The sequence below is a fragment of the Eubalaena glacialis genome, chromosome X (genome assembly GCF_028564815.1).
Source record: "Eubalaena glacialis isolate mEubGla1 chromosome X, mEubGla1.1.hap2.+ XY, whole genome shotgun sequence".
In the NCBI taxonomy this organism is placed as follows: Eukaryota; Metazoa; Chordata; class Mammalia; order Artiodactyla; family Balaenidae; genus Eubalaena; species Eubalaena glacialis.
The window spans coordinates 4733360-4748837 of NC_083736.1; the positions used below are offsets into that span (position 1 = coordinate 4733360).

Consider the following 15478-nt stretch of genomic DNA (forward strand, 5'->3'; position numbering starts at 1 on the left):
GGAATGAGTCACACGGGTGAGGAGACTAAGAATGATGCTAAGTTGGCAGATAGAGAAACACTTCTGGACAAGTGGTCAGGGAAGGTTTCCCTGGAGAGAGGACACCTAAACTCTCTTCATGAGGAGAGGTACCAGGTGGAAGCAGAGCCTGGGGAAGGCGGTCTTGTTTGTCAACAGAAAAGAAGAAAGGATGGTAAGGTCGGAGGCTACTGAGCAAGGGAGGTAGAAAGGCAGCCGGCTCAAGAGGTGGGCAGGGTAGGGGGGGCCACTCGGAGCCCTGGGGTCTTGGGAACGAGCTTGCATCGTGTACGGGGTGGAATGAGAGGCTACTGGAGGGTTCGCCCAAATCACTCGGTCTGCAGGGTGAACACACTGTGGCAGGGAAAGCACAGCTGGAAGCGAGACACAGATGAGCCCAGCAAGGCTGAGCAATCAAGGATGTAGTTTTATGTCCATGTCATCCTACCCGTTCTTCTCGTCTGCATCACTGCTGTGAAGGACTACCCCCTAGAGAAAAGGCCGCTTGCTGCTTAGATGCCCACTTGGACTGTGGCCAGGCTGGACAGTAGAGATTGTTATGAGTAATATCAGACAAATTAATAGAGAATGATGGAGTTGGGAAGCCTTAAACCCCAGAAACATCAGTACTGGTTAGAAAGAAAGTGAAATTGGCCGGTTGGACACCATGTGACCCCAGTGTGCATATACCTTCTCTCCTTCCCCTGACCTGCTTCTATCTACTGCACTCCCTGCTAGCATCCGTACCCTCCACTGCCTCACCAGGAACTTGGGGGCTTGACCAGCATCGAATGAAAAAAGTATGAAATATGAGGTTATGAGTCACAGCAGGGAAGAACCTAGCTGCTAGAGGACATGTTTCTTCCTCTGTAGAAGCTGGCTTAAAGAGCATATTTATATTCATATAGGATTGACATCATTTTATTTCTCCCTGTTCTTCAGCTGGAGTCCTTTGTTAAGAACGGTGAAGGATCTGAGATGTTAGTGTGGTTCCATTCCAACAAGCCAGCCTACCAGAGCTTCACAGATGATGGCAGAAGACAAGAGACTCCTGGGTCAGAGGCAAAAGACTGTCTGTTCTCACAGTGACAGCAGGAAGCAGAGTAGCAGCGTTTGTGCTGGTCCCCACAGGAAACATGAAGAGGGCTGGGTGATGCCTGCACACACAGTGCATTGTGTGACGGGAGAGGGACCCTGTGCTTAGGGAACGTGATAATACGCCAGAACACTGATAATAGGCCGTACACCTGTCTGATTGTAACAATAGAGGAAGACATTGTCTTTATTAAATGGGGAGTGTAATAAGCAATAAATAAAGCAAGCCTGCCATTTGCTTTAGAGGAAGACCCTGTCTATCTTCCAAAGCTGTTAGCTATACAAACATCTGAGCAGGACCCTGTGGGGCTCCTGGGCACAAAAGCCTTTTCCTGTCCCCCATTTCTTATTTGCAGGATAAAGGTTTCAGCCTCCTAGATCTCCCTGAGTTCCAAAGGGCAGATTCAAACAGTTACTAATCAGGGAAGGGAGGGGATGCAGAAACAAGAGAGGAGCAGTCAAGACACAATAGCACAGCCTTGGGGCAGGGTGCTGGTTCCTCCTCAAGGAATACATGTAACAGTATCTTTGAGTTCTTCTGCAGGAACTAAAGCCCCCACCCAGGTGGAGGATGGCAACTTTAGGCCGAGAACAAGATTCCTGGAACACTGCCCTGTTACCTCACCAACAACCAATCAGAAGAACGTCACGTGCCCTGCAGCCCTCACCCCAAATTTTGCAGATAAAAACTTTTCCCCCAAAACCATCAGGGAGTTGGGGGTTTTGAGCACGAGCTACCCGTTCTCCTTGCTTGGCCCTGCAATAAACCTTTCTCTGCTCCAAACTGCAACATTTCGGTTTGTTTGGCCTCACTGTGTGTGTGGCACACAAACTTGTGTTTGGTAACACATCCTTGAAAAGATAGCTCAGAATAAAGGCCGTCACTACCTCTGCTTGCAATTGATGCAGAAATGCAAGAGGTCCCAGATGAATTGTCTCCCCACACCTTTTTAATGTGACTTCTTGAATAAGAAAATTATTTAAAGGTATAATAGAGCCTAGAATACGTCAAAAACTGAGACATAATGACTCTTCAGTCCCCATGAAAAATGGGGTGAGAAACTCCCCATGGGTCGGTCTCCTTCCTCAACTTGAGAGCTTTACTATTCCCAACAGCATTTCACTGCTGCTTTAGAGCTTTCCAGTACAGTCCTAAAAGAAAATTGATGTTCAGACAACTTAGCGGCTTTCAACTGTGAGTCATCTTGACCATCTGAATTGTGAAGTTAATTGCTACTATCACCTCTCTGAAAAGAAGTGAAGCTCAGTGATTCAACATCATTAGCAATCCCAAGTCAATGTCTTATTCATTGCGTGAGTGCCAGCTTTGTAGACCATAAGAAGCCCTGAATGGAAGGCTATTATTGCCTATCAACTGTGACACTTTTTATATCATTAGAGATGCCTAAGGGATGGAAATTGATGATAGTTTGCTTTAATTAGGTTCAGAGAGCGTGTGTGTGTGTGCATGCACGTATGTGTGTTGATGAGCAGTAATTTTCAGCGAGTCCCTTTGTTATGACTGATATTTTGGACTAAAGTTATTACTTAAGAGCGATCAAGTTATGGATGGAGAAGAACGAATAAAAAGAAAGATCCAAAGTTTCCTGGACAATATGGTAAAACACCCTAAAGTGCTTCCTCCACCAAATTGTTTTTAATATTTCTACCCAGTTAGCTTCCACCAATCTATTAGCTCAACTCTCCTACTTCGGGCATACAGAATTGAGTAAAGAATTCACTTTAAAACATGTTATATTTTGTAGTTTACATCTGGCAGAATCACTGGTGCATCCAAGTCTTTCTAGATTCTGTACTGATATGTGTATGTTTGTAATCAAAGACCAAATAAGACAGAGAGAGAGAGAGAGAAATTAAAGAGGACAGGAAGCCATATCACTCAATCATTCCAAAGTTATTCACCTCACCTGAGCTTTCTGGAACAAAGCAGAGATCTTATAAATGGGTGAGATGTGTCGAGTGCAAAGGACGTATTCCTCCAGATTGTTGCAAATGTTCACCGTGTAGCTCTATCGCCGATGGTGTAATCTCTGGTGCCTTTGAGAGAAACAATTTGAACTCTGTTGGTTTAGGGAAATAATTTTCAACCTAAATGAGGAATTAACTATGGAGGAGGAAAAAATTAAATTGTTGAAATGTTAAAAGAATTATGCTAAAAGTAAAGGAAAAAGAACTTGATAAATTAAGAGACTGCAGTTATAGTCACCCTAAAGGTTATCTGAGTGACCACCTTCTTAATGGTGGTCATCATACACACTAAATTGCACATATTGGTGATGAGACCAAATTATAAAAGGAATTCACTAGACTGTATGCAATTGAAAATTTGATTAAAACTCATCTGTCTTTGGCTCCAGAGTGAGAACTCAAAGTGTCAGTTCTTCAAGCGGCTGTTAGCTGCTCTACACAGCTCCCAACGATCTCTGCCCCTGCTTTTCACACCCTCATATACATCTTCCCTGCACGGTTTCACAGTGGGCTTGTTTGACCCATAGGACACTACTGTTTATACGGCGATGGTGCCTGCTTCCCGAGGTCATAAAGTGCATTATGGTTTCTGTCTTGCTCTCTGTCTTGGTTCACTCATGCTGAAGAGAGCCAGCAGCTGCCACGTAAGGACACTCAGGCAGCCCCATGGGGAAGGAAGGACACTCAGGCAGCCCCATGGGGAAGGCAGCATGTCGAGGATCTGAAACCTTCTCCTGGCGGACAGTGAGGAACTGTGACCTCCAGCCAACAGCCATGCAAATCAGTGTATTCCCAGCTGACATCGTCAGATACCCTGACGCAGAAATACCCAGCTCAGCCACTCCAAGGCTACCGAGCCACAGAGACTGTGAGAAAATGAACACGTGTTACTGTAAGCCACTCCACTGTGTGTTGCTTTGTTACACCGCAGTAGATAACTAAGTGATGTAATCACCAACACCATCCTCTACGTTAGGAACAAGATAAAAATATTGGGACTGAAAAATATTGGGACTGAACAAGATAAAAATATTGGGACTGAAACCAACACCATCCTCTACGTTAGGAACAAGATAAAAATATTGGGACTGAAACCAAGCAGGACCCTTTGGGGCCTTCTTGGGGACAGACAACCCCTTGAGTCTCCCAACCCTTGTTTGTAGAAAAGCTTTAGCCTCTGAGGCCTTCTCTGAGTTCCAAAGAGCAAATTTAATCAGAGAAGTGAGAAAATGAAGAGGCAAAGGAAAACAGTCAAGCTAGAGAAATAATAATAGTTTAGCCACTAAACAAAGTCAAGGACCTTTAGTTCTTGCTCAGGGTTACAGATCATATTCTGAGCCACGTCCTTTGAGCTGTTTTGAAGATACTGAAACCCCCACCAGGTGGAAGAAGTTAACTGCATGCTGCCCACCAGGACACAGACCCCAGACCAGCTGGAACCAGAAGGTTGATGATGCCGACTCCCGATGACCTCACCACCAACCAATCAGAAGAGTGTCCACCAGCTGATCACACAGCCCGCAACCCCGACTTTAAAAACACCCTGCCTTTAAAAACCTTTCCCTGAAAGGTTTTTAAACCTTTCCCTGAAAGCCATCAGGAGAGTTTGGGCCTTTTAAACACCAGCTACCTGACTCCTTGGTTGGTGTCTGCAATAAACACTGCACTTGCCTTCACCACGACCTGGTGTCAGGAGATTGGCTTTACTGCACGCGGGCGAGCGGACACAAGTTTGGTTCAGTAACAAGACTATGGCTTAGATGAGAAGTATTCAGTACTTCACACATTAGTTGACGTTGGTGTTCAATGAAACTGGTGTCAGTGACATTGATGGTGAGACTACTGTACTCGTCATGCGTGCACAACTCATCAGTTGGTGTAACCCCACTCTTGCAGATATTATAGCCAATGTATTAACAATGCAGAATCTTGCAAAATGGGAGTATCAGTGGATATTTTATTTTTTCATTATTCTCACATGTCCACATTCACACCTGAGAAAAAGATAAAGTCATCAAATTTTGTCTGAACTAGACAAGCTGATTCTAAGATTCACAAGAGGGGGGGAAAAAAAACCATGCAAAAAAGCCAGTAAGATTCAGGAAAAGAAAGTTAATTAAGGGGGAAAATGATGCCTCACAGATATGAAATCATATTTTAAAGCAATAGTTATTAAACAGTTTGTTTCTGGCTCATGGGATATGACAAGAATATTTATTGCATGATTATTCATAGCAATACAAGTTTGGAAGTAATTTAAATGTCCACCAATAGAATAATGGTGAAGAAAATTACGGTATACCCATTCAATAAAGTGCCATGCAAGCATTTAAAAAATAAAGCATGTCAGTATGATTATGGAGCAATCTCCCAAGTGATCAGTTTATGTGGCTAAAATAAGACGTAAAGCAGATGACCCAGAGACGTGCTATGTGGTTAACTGTAAAACTTTACTCTTGTTCCTATAAAAACAGATTTTCAGTTCACAATGATGATTCTTTACTATGACATTTCATTCTTATTTACCTAAAGGACTTAGAGGAAGTGTAGACTCATGAGGTGATTGTTTTAGTGGTTCGAATAGACCTAAGTCTTTTAGAAAAAATTTATAACACACTTGGCTAAACTTGCAAAATAAATAAGGTATTTTAAGATCAATGACCTCTTGATATTCAAGACACCGTTGAAGATTTTTTAAGGTCTTTATTTCTTTATGTTCAAACACATTACTAAACCAAAAGATGAATAGTATACTTTGCTATCAAACAAGCCTTGGAATAAACAGGGTACGACTCTGCGTATTTCATTTCTAAAAATGTCTTGGGAAGAGAGAAATAGAAACTGAACATATGTTGATTTTTCAAAAAAAGGTTATTCTTATTCCATCAAAGATTTTTAAGTTGGGCTTTAAAACTAAGATCCACAAATTATTTATAGTCCGTTCATTAATATGATTTTAGGAATAATTATTTCTTAATTAGTTTCTCAAGAAAGATGAAATGGATACCTACTTGAAGAGTGCTATACAGAAGACTAGGGTTTGTTTCATTTTTTGTTTTTGTTTTGGTAAAGTCTCTGAAATCCTAACAGAGGGGAGCTACTTAATTAAAAAGTTGCTTCACTGAAAAACTGGAATTCAGTAGGAAGTAGTATATTCTATACATATTGCAGATGCAAAAACACGTCTGGCATCTGAAACAGCCAGATAGTTGATTAGACTCTCTTCTTCCTGATTCTAGTCTAAGTCAAAACTTCGAAACAATCCTCCCCACTCTGCCTCTCAAAGGGTTAAATGACAAACTTCCATTTATTAGATTTCCTGATGCTAGCAAATCATGGTAAATCTGTATTCCCTACTATCTTTATCTAATGGGAGAAAAGTCTTAATCCTCATTAGAGGAAAAATAAAAGAAAATAGTCACCATAACTAACAGTCCCTAACATTAGCTCTTTCAGGTAACGTTTAGTTAATATATGTAAAAATTGGCTCTGAGCCATAATTAGAAACACAGAGTATTTGTTTGTCGGCCTCTCCCCTGCAAACTTTAAAAAGTTTCCTTCTTTTCCCCTCTGAAATGTTTCCGCTCTCAGTGGGAGTGCTGTTTCCTACCACTTAAACTTGATTTTCCACTATTAGGGGAAGGATGCTCAGACAGCATCCCATTAATTTCGGTGGCACTAAATTCTATCTAATTCAGCAAGCAGGCCTCTGTTAATGAGGCCTCACATGACAGTGATGGCAAGCCCGCCTCTAAGTGTGGCTGATCGATGGCTCATCCCTCAAGCGGCTCTGGTGGTCAATTACGCAGGCCTCTGAGCAAGGACCAGGGTCCCTTTCTCATTAACAACCCAGACCTGCCTAAAGTCACAAGGCGCGCTTGCCTCGGCATCTCTCCCTCTGTGCCCTGTCCGTCTTTGCCAGGGACCCCCGTGGGGTGTGGCAGGGGAAGCAAGCTCCCTGCAGCCACTTCCACATGGCCCCTGCCTTCCGGCTGGGAGCTGACGGATGGGGAGGTCGAGCTGCAGAGAGAGCCAGCACGGACCTGCTGTTTGACCCCAGGACACAAACCTTGTTTGATGAGGCCCCAGGGGAATGAGGACAAGGAGCCGAATTTAACATAACCCCGCCCTGCACTTGCTGAGAAAGGAAAGAACATGAAATGCCCACATGGCGTCCTTTCCTTCCTGGCCACCGTCCTCTGCAAAGAGCCCTACACACACACACTGCCTCTGGGCCCAGATACCACCTAGGCCAAGGGGTTAAAAAGTCAGCCCTCTGTTACACGGTCGAAACTGGTGTCTCCCAGAAGACTGTCGCGATGTCCCAGCCCACACTTCTCTATGGGAACCAATGCAAAGAAACGTGGTCATAAACCAAAGGAGATACGTTGTTGCCCCCATAGATACAGAACTAATTACTGCTGGTCGGGACGAGGAGGAGTCTTAGGAAGGATGGGGTCGGGGGGGGGCGCGGGGGGGGAAGAAGGAAAAAAAGGACATGCTGATGGGTGGGAAGTGTCATTGTTTATTTAAATTGTTTATTGATTTTGCCAAAAAAGGAAAGAGATGCGGCAGCCCGTCCAGTGCCTTGTGCAGTATGACAGGCGACTTTCTCCATAAGAACTAGTTCATTCTCTTCTGGGCACTGGCATCCTGAATCCCCCAGAGGGTCTCTTTTTGACAACAGAAGAAACCCTGGTCTGAATCACCTCCTGCTGTAGGTTGGCGTGCACCTCTTCGTAAGTAATTTCAAATACGCAGAAGCCCTTTTTTTCTGCGGCCACAATTAATTACACCCCGTTAGTAGGTGGTACTGTGTGTCTCCTGGTGGTGATTTGATTTCAAAGTGAGGGGAAAGCAGCGATCTGGTGGCCACCGAGGAGAGGGCATGGCATAAGAAGGAAAAAGACATGGGAGCAAGTGGAGAGTGTTGGCGGGGGCGGGGGGTGATGGCAACACTGGGTAGCACTGATGCACTACTTCCTTGTCCTCAGACTCTGACGATGAACAGATCAGCAATGAGAGGCTCAAGCAGGACTGTCCGGGGGTGTGTTTGTGTATGTTTACTTCCCTGGTAGTACTGCGCTCGACCATCACAGCCATTGGTCTGTGCTTCACATCTTCCCTTTACTATACAAAAGCCCTCCAGCCCCCACTGCGATCACAGGACGAAGGCCAACGACGGTACACACCGTACAGGCAGGAGGCTGAGCCTCAGACAGTGCGAGTGGATAGACCACCCTCCTCCAGCCTCCGAGCTGACGTGAGACACCCCAGCCTCACAGCACTTGACTTCCCTCTTGTGCAAAAGGGGCCTCAGAATGCCAGCTGGTGGACGAAGGACTGCTCCCCACTTCACTCGTGGGGAAAGCGAGACTGGAGGAGGGGACAGGCGACGAGACATTTGTTATATCCTCTTGCAGGGGGGATCCTTACAGAAAAGAAGTGGGAAATGGAGGCAAAGACAAAGCAAAGATGAGACGCATCTTTCGGTTTTTAGGCAATAAGGACAGCACACCGCCCACCTCATCATCCCTTCACGTCAGCCAGGGGAAGCATGGGAAGAAAGGCAGGTGAGGGACCACAGAAGGACAGTGGCGGCCCTCTTTTGAAGACTGCCTTAGGGGAATCCAACCTCATGCCGAATTTCTCTCTTAGCAACAGGCTAATTCCTAAAATTTTGATACAAGATTTACATTTGTCCGAGTTTCACGCATTTCTCTCCTTCACTGGCCAAGGAGACGGCACAATCCTGGCTTAGGCTGCTGAGGGATTTATGTGCTAGGAGAGAAGAGAGATAGGCTGGGGCGCCTGAGATCCATAGATGACAGTCTCCACCGATCAATCGGCCAGATAATTGCACAGCCCTTCACACCACCTCGCAGAGCCATGGCTTCGAGGGAGACAAGATCGACTCTTTCTTTTGTGCCATCTTAATGATATCGGCGAGAATTAATTCAGGGGGAATGCGTTCATTATTTCAATATTGTAATTCGTATTTCTTCATTGATTATTTTGATGTTAGAGAATGGTCTGAAACGATGTGACCCCAAAGGCTCCAGAATTAATGACACACAAAGGAGCGTCAAGAAGACTGAGCTGCAGGAAATGCTCACATGCACACAGCAGGGAGGCTGTACACACGTGTGTCTACACACCACGGCTGGCAATCAGGGCAAATTCACACAATCTGATGCTTCCTCACAGTATGGGGGCCCTTTTCGCTCTGAGTTTCTCCATCTGACTGAACTTCTCTCCCTGCTGGAAGGCTCCCAGGGAAGGGAGTGCAAATCTGGAATCGGCAGACACGGTTCTGTGCTGTGTTTTTCGCTGAGGTCTTAGAAAAGATATTTAACTTCACAGCGGCTGAATTCTCCCATCTTTCAAGACGGGATCATTGTTTCCGTCCGTCTAACCTCATGGTGTCTGTTAAATGGGGAAAAAACGGTGCCCAGATAAGTCTTTAGTATGTGGGGCTGTCCTGGGCATTGTGGGATGTTTGTTTTATTTTACTTTTCATTCTGTTTTACCTGGGTAAAGATGCATAGGCATCTTTTTATTTAGTTGATGTATTGTTGCTGTACAATATTACGTAAGTTACAAGTGTACAATATAGTGATTCACAATTTTTAAAGATTATACTCCATTTATAGTTATTATAGAATACTGGCTACATTCCCCGTGTTGTACAATATATCCTTGTAGCTCATTTATTTTATACATAATATCCAGTTTGTACCTCTTAATCTCCTACCCCTATGTTGCCCCTCCTCCCCTCCCCACTGGTAACGACTACTTTGTTCTCTGTATCTATGAGTCTCCTTCTTTATTATATTCACTAGTTCGTTGTATTTTTTAGATTCCATAAATGCGCCCTGGGGGATAAAACTGTCCCCAGTTGAGAACCACTGATTTAATTCAACCAACGTTTCCTGTGCATTTACCACGCGGAACAGACAGAGCCGAAGCAAGCGGATTTTCTTCCTGCCCTCACTGTGCAAGGAGGTGTTGGGGAGAGAGAAGCATGACCCTGAATAATCACCAAAGTCTTTGTGGTTCTTTTCTCGAATGTGTGTCTCCCTCCCCAAGCTTCCGGCAGCCACACCCTCTTCCCCGAACTGGGGGCATCTACAGAGTCACCTAGGCAGGAATTTACGGTAGATTTCAGGTCGGGAGGGTAGCAATGAGAGAGAGAACCACGTGCTGGTTGAAGCCCAGGTAGCATGAGTCCTGGATCTATGAGTGTGTGGTCAGGCTGGAGCAATGGACAGGGAGAAGGGAGAGGCCCAAGAATCCAGTGCGGGGCCTTGTTCAGGCTGAAATTCCTCTGAGGCATCTAAGTGGATTGTGCTAATTAGGCAGGAGAATGTACAGTCTTGGGAGTTCTCCAGAGAGACGGGCTGGGACACACGGATATAGGATTCTGTTGGGAGGCAAAGGGTATGAGGACGAGCTCCATAAACCAGGAGACACAGAGCCGGGCTCTGAGAACGCCGAGAGTTACTGGCCACGTGGATGAGGAAGAGTAGACGATGAAGCTGAGAAGGAGCCGCTGGAAAGGTGGCCCCTGGCAAGTTTCTGTATTTGTTTTTTTCTTGAACAGCCTAGATCATCTTTGTATAGCTATGCTCAAGTGCTGTTTTCACTCAAGAATCCCTAAAGGACATTGTCATTGTGTGTGTTTGCTTCTGGTTTGCTTTCACGTCTTTTGCTGTCCTTCTAATTCCTCAGAGAGGTCATTCCATAAATGGTTAATGGTGGGCGGGCAGAATAACCCTTAGGACCCAGCTCTGTGACCCCTACGTTGGCGCTCTGTGCCTGCCTTCTTAGGTGTGGGGTAATTGCAACATAATAAGACTATGCATGGATGCCATTGTCTTACTCTTTTCCCTGATAATCAAAGCACCCATCTCAATGACAGGGCTCACTGAATTATCTGTAAGTCAAAATTTAGTTTTCAGTGTCTCACCATCGGTGCTCTGTGTCTGACTTTCTCACTTGCATTTGCAAGAGAAATAGTGTCCCTGTTTCTGTGGATTTTGAAATTGAAAGAAGAGGATTTGGGGCGTAGTGGATTTTTTTTTTTTTTTTTAATGCCAGGATAAAGCACTTTATTCAGGCTACATTGAGAGATTCCTCACTTGGCTATCTGAGAGGTATTTTTTGTGTGGCTGTGTTCCAATAAAACTTTATTTACAAGATGGGAGTAGGGTGGATTTGGCACATGGGTTGTAGTTTGCTGGGCCCTGGTCCAGGTGAGTGGTTGTCAGACATTGTCACGCATGGGAGTCATTCGGGGGACTTGTGGAAACCTTCCCTGCTGGCCCCGCGCCAGAGGCTCTGATTCAGTAGGCTGGGGGTCGGGTGGAATAATGTGCGTTTCTAACAACCTCCCAGGAGATACTGATGCTGCTGGACCCAGGACCCCACTTGAGAACGAGCCACATTTACAGAGGCGGATAGTAAGACCAGACAGAAGGAAAAACCACATATGCAGTCACACGGCTGGTGAAGGGCAAAGCTCAGAACCTGGGTGTCCTGGCTCCCGGCATTGCTACATGGGGGTTTTTAGTGTGTGGGTACTGGTAGCGAAGGTGTGGTGCATAAGGACTTGTTTTGGGGGCAGACATGTGACATATCCCTCCAGGACGACAAGCACACGGGAGCCCCACCCTGGAGGAAGGGCGGCGGCCGGCTCGAAGGTCAGAGGGGACTCCCCGGGGCGGGCCATCGCGGGACGGTGCTCAGCGTCTGTTCTCATCTCTATGCAAGAGGACAGATTACTCAAAGCGATCCCCCGATGGGCTGGAGTATCCGTTCGACGTATGCAGATAGATGGAAATATATGCGTCTCTATTATAGATGCCGGGAAGCATTTGTTCGCCACAAGAGACAAGTAAAAGTGACTAAACTGGACTATGGAAAAACATGTTCATGAAGCAAATAGCCAAAAAGATGGTACCCGCTGCATTTACAAAAAGGATGTCTGGTAAAAAAAAAAAAAAAAAAAAGAAAAGACAAAAGACGGACATCCCATAAATGAGGAGAAGAGTCTGGCAGAGAGGTGTTTTTAGAGGCAGGATAATCTGTCCCTGACATCCTCTCACTTATTAGCACTGTGACCATGGATCTGGGTCCCAGCCCCCTCATACTGAAAACATAATGAGTTCTACCTTAGCAGGTTTTATAAGCATTAAATGGGATAATATATATCAGGGTGTCTAACAGCATATGGCAAGGCATGTGATTCATGCCCAGGAGAGTCTACGCTTTCATCAGAAAATGTTTCAACTATTTATATTTCTACTCTCACGTCTGAAGAATAGTGGTGGATACATCCACGTGCTATAAAATATTGTTCGCACCTTGGCAAAACTTTAGGCATCGTCTCTATTAGAGAACCTATAAAAATTTCATAAATATGAAATTAGAGCCTGCAGGAGTGTATATTTTATTCTGTGCTTATGATGTGTGCCTGCAGGAAATGACCCTTTATATGCATAAGGCTGTACCACATTTATGCTCTGATTCTGATTCCTGGATGCGGGAAACAGAGCTACCATTTGCCCGACGTAATTCCTTCCCTGTTCCCCTTCTCTTTCATCCAAAACTGTCAAAAAAGGGAGCATTATAGTAACTACTGTGGTATCCAAGCAGGTTTATGTTCATTATTTTAGTTAGACATGACGATGGTTCTTCTGGCTCATAGAAATTAGTCCAGTTAAAGGCACTGAAAATATGGATGGAAACTTTAGAACCCTTGGGATAAACTTACAATTTAAATAGCGCACTGAGTCTGCAAGCATGTTTGAAGTGCCTTGTAGTTTTCAGGGCTCAAGTCCAAGGTCACGAAGATGAACAAGAAAAATTCCCTGAAAAATTCCCTATCCCCAAAGAGAATATGGCTGTGGAGCTATACCTGGAAACAAATCACAGCAAAGCAGTGTGAAAAGAACTAACCTCCCCAGAGGCGGCCGCGTGAGAACAACCCCTCGGCGGTTGAGTGGACAGTCACCTGCTGGACGTGTGTGTTTGGCATTAGGGACGTGAAGAGACTTGAGACGAGAAGCTGTGTGCATGACCCCATAACTGTGGCCAAGCCGGACGCAGCGGTGGCCACTGCGCCTTCCCCACTCCCAGGCTGGACTCCCCTTTCAACCGGGGTGCTGGCCCATTTGCCTGACGCCACTGTGAAATGTCTCTTCCAACAAAACTATGAACCCGTGTCTCTTACTCTCTTCCCAGGTCAAATCATCACGTTTTGATTCTGAAAAATACGAGTTTAGCCTACGTATGGTTGAGATAACGTTTGCGTGGCTGCAGCTCTTATTTCTCTCCACATCTTTAACACTTGGGGAAGAACAGCTGACCCAGGTAAGCAGAGACGCGTTGGACCTGAAGACAGGGAGCTTCCCCTACCGGAACCACCCTCTGTGTCATTTTCAAGGGTCAACACTTCCGGCTCGGGTACGCGAGGAGGAGGCGATTCTAAATCAGAGGGTCCGTCTACACTCTCAGCGCGAATGTGTAGGGAGAGCGGCCAGACGCCCCTGAGCTGCCCTAACTGACCACAGTCAGAAGTGAAACAGAGGAAGGGGCGAGGGTGGGCTCCAGGGAAAGAGGTCACGGGCAGAGACCGCGGGAGGGGGACAGCGGTGACCAACAGAACGTGAGGAAATGACACTGCGATGTTCCCGCGGTGGGCACCGCGCCAGGAGACAGCGCCACGGTGGCCCTGTGACTTCCCGGGGCTCGTCCGGGAGAAGGAGTCGCATCCCCGGGTGAGCATCACGGCTGTAAATGATGGTGAGAAAGGCGTGCACAGACTTTACTCTCGCATCCTGAGACTCAAAGCACACGCGGCGGGGCGGGGCGGGGGGTGGGGGGGGCGGCGCGGAGACACCCCGTGCAGAGCTGCGGATGATGTCACACGTGTCGCTTCGAGCAGTTCATTTTGCCAAGCTGACGCCTCGGAGTTTTGACAATTCTGTCAAACCCTTCGAGCCTTAAGTGAAAGGCCCCGTAATCCCTTCTTTAAAACAAGGGGAACTGCAATCTTCCACCAGCATGCAGATGGCCTTCCCCAAGACGTCTATTTGAAAGTTCTGGGGCAGCTGTCTCCAAACCTTGGGCACTGGCGGTGGGTGTGAACACAGAGCTTAAGAATGATCCCGTCATTGGGAGTATCTAGAATGAGGTCCCTCGAAGACATGATTTTAATGGAATATTTTATGCCTTTCTGTATGTGTGGGAACCACACAAGGATGAGAGGACTTGCAGTTTGCATGACAATCAACAACTATGGCCCATACTTTTGTACTTTATCAGGGCACCAAGCGACTTCAGATTTTAAAGAGAGCTCAATCGACATCAACGGAGCATCTTCTCTTGGTAAAGAACTGTTCACAGGCTTTAAAAATGAGTAAGGATCGGTCCAAAACAAATGGAAAAATGAGTCTTGCATGGAAAGAAAGCAGGAAACAGAGTGATGGTGGCCGGCGGCTGGGGAGGAGGAGAAATGGGGAGTTTTGTTCAGTGGGTGTAGACTTTTGATGATACAAGATGGATAAGTTCTAGGGACTTCCGTGGCGATCCGGTGGTTGAGACTCCACGCTTCCACTGCAGGGGGCGCAGGTTCGATCCCTGGTCAGGGAATTAAGATCCCGCATGCTGCACGAGGCAGCCAAAAGATTAATTAATTAATTAATTTAAAAAAACAGATGGATACGTTCTAGAATTATTCAGAAAACTGTTCCAGCAGTTAACACCCCCATTACCACCACCACTAAATAGCATCAGATCTTGAGGTGAGAGACAGTGGGTCGATGGAGGTTTGTGGTTTTATTTTGGTGATTGCTTTCAAATCATTTGAATGCTAACAGAGAAGAGCTACCTCTAAACAAACAAGAGAATAAACATCTTCCTCTAAATTCCAGAAGGAACAGTAAGAGCGTGGATGGCCTCTGGGGAAGCAGTTGAAAATGGGAGAGGTCATGAAGCAGGACACTTCAGTGTTTTTTGTGTTATAAGCCTTTTTAAACAACAGCTGACCTTTTTATTGAAGTATAGTTGATTTACAATATTATTAACTTCAGGTACACAGCATAGTGATTCAATTTTTTATAGATTATACTGCATTTAAAGTAATTATAAAGTATTGTCTATCTTCCCTGTGCTGTACAATATAACCTTGTAGCTTGTTTATTTTATACCTAATAGTTTGTACCTCTTAAACCCCTCCCCCTAACTTGCCCCTCCCCCTTCCCCTTCCCCACTGGGAACCACTAGTTTGTTCTCTGTATCTGTGAGTCTGCTTCTTTTTTGTTATATTCACTAATGTGTTGTATTGTTTAGATTCCACATGTAAGTGAAATCA

General features: G+C 45.6%; 1 long non-coding RNA gene across 1 annotated transcript in view; it reads right to left on the reverse strand.

The window, feature by feature from the left end:
* The window catches only part of LOC133081685 (uncharacterized), a 222603-nt gene that overhangs the window by 87458 nt on the left and 119667 nt on the right, over positions 1 to 15478 (reverse strand). The window contains exon 2 of the long non-coding RNA XR_009698893.1: positions 3042 to 3171. This is a non-coding gene — a long non-coding RNA (uncharacterized LOC133081685). The remainder of the gene's footprint in view (positions 1 to 3041; positions 3172 to 15478) is intronic.